Genomic DNA, 2,068 nt, shown 5'->3' on the forward strand with positions numbered 1-2,068 from the left:
GAGCGCACTAGTCCCCAAAGAGTGACCGTCCCGCGCGCACTATGGCGCGTTTACTACTCATCGGAGGAGACTAGGGCGCAAAGAGAACGCGTCCCACGGGACTAGGGCGCATTTGATACTTATCCGAGGAACCAGAGGACAAGGGAACGAATACGACCGAGCGCGCAGACGGAAATGGGACTAGTACGCAAAGAGTCCTCGCTCCGATTTAATTTTTGTTTCAGGCAAAAGGGGACTAGTACGCTTTTAGTACGCTCGGCTCGGCGCACAGTCACTGTTTGCGCACTAGTCCCCTCCCACTAAGGGACGGGACCAGGGCACACGGAGGGCGGTTTTTCGTCACTTTTGGGCGTGTTTGAGACCAGTCCCCATGCGCCCGGACTAGTACCCAAACAGTACGCTCGTGGGGACTGTTTGGGTACTGATTATTTTTGTAAGGGAACAAAAGTTAAGTTTGTTAGCAACATTATATGATGTTTTTAAACATGTTGTTAAAAGACAACATTGATAATCTTGGAAACAAAGTAACTGACAGAAAACTGACAGTTTTGTTCTGCTCCTGGAAAAGGTGTTATATTACGAGTGTTGCTTTTGAACAAAATGTTTTGCTAACAAAATTAGCCACACTTTTCTTGCACGTTTACAGCAAGGTAGTACCAAATAGTTTCTGTTGTGGGCTATTATAAGCCAAATAGCACAAGTTTCTCGAGGGGTCAAATGAAAACAACAGTTGTTTATTAACAGCTGCATCAATGCAAAAACTCTTCTGTTTTTTAGCCCGCTCTTTTGCTTAAAGGCTATATAAGCGGGCTGATGCCATCGCCTCTGTGTTCGTCTCTCTGTCTGTTTCCCAAGAAGGACGTGAGCTAGAGGTTTGAAATTTTCAGGGAATTATTGTTGTCACTTCTGGTCAACGAAACGGTTGGTGCAAATCCTGGCAACCACCCCTGAGTGGGACTGAGGGAGTAACAAAGAAAAAGGGGTTGGTCCAAGAAGTGGAAAAAAAAATATTTATTTTATGGTCCCCAAAGGGGTAACTTATGAACTTATCCAGTAAGAAATCGATGTATTCAAATTTTAACAGCATGACTTCCATAACTTTTTTTAGAATGTCTTCACATTGTACCAGCTGTGCTATTGAGTTTTCCTATATGACCTAGGTTCACAATTTAGCAAGCTGTTTTATACATCCTTTGATTTTATAACAAAACGGTGCCTCCTAATTCCTTGATACTCTTTTTTGAGGAGCATTAACCCTGAACCTCTACCAAAACTCTGTGACATAAATTTTCGTCCTGTCGAACTCCTATTTCCAACTGTTTTAACAAAACTTTCATTTTCGGAACATCATTAAACGATTACAAAGAATACTCACCAGAAGACCATAACCTCGGCAGGTGAACGCACTGCTTCAGCAAAGTAGAGATTTCCTCCTCAGCAACGGGTCGAATGTGTGCTGAACATATCCAGCATTGCACCAAACTATTCTAAATACATTCGTTTAACCGTAAATGCGTGACTTCTCTTCGTTAATTTAAAAACACACACGACGAAAATCGACTTTCTTCACGAACCCAAACAATAACGTGCGGTGACGTACCAACACGAATCATAAAAATGGGCCGTTTTTGAATGCACATTACGTCTCTTGTAAAGAGCAGCGACACAAAAAAGTCTTGGATAGAATTACTTCACTGGTGTTTTCCTTTAATATCACGTTCATACAAATCCCCTAAACAAATGGAACACTGTAAAAAAAATCCATCTTAATTTTAATAACACATGTTTTGAAGCAGTTTACAAAACAAATTTGCTCTTAAATTTAAGAACAAAAAGTTTCTTAAAATTCAAAACATGTTTTGAAAAATAGAACGTGTTGAGAAGCGCCAAAAATGCTTTTCTTTTCCAGCCTAACGCAAATCTGGAAAATATTTGGTTCATTCCCCAAGGCACAGATGTTCAAACCCAACTTCCCACATATTATACATGTTCACCTTACCTTACTTGGGTGGATTCGAACCTCAGACCTTTGGGTTCGGATCCTGACGCCTTAGACCGCGTGGCTGTC

Source organism: Frankliniella occidentalis, unplaced genomic scaffold (assembly GCF_000697945.3).
Source record: "Frankliniella occidentalis isolate FOCC.00 unplaced genomic scaffold, Focc_3.1 Scaffold291, whole genome shotgun sequence".
Taxonomy (NCBI): Eukaryota; Metazoa; Arthropoda; class Insecta; order Thysanoptera; family Thripidae; genus Frankliniella; species Frankliniella occidentalis.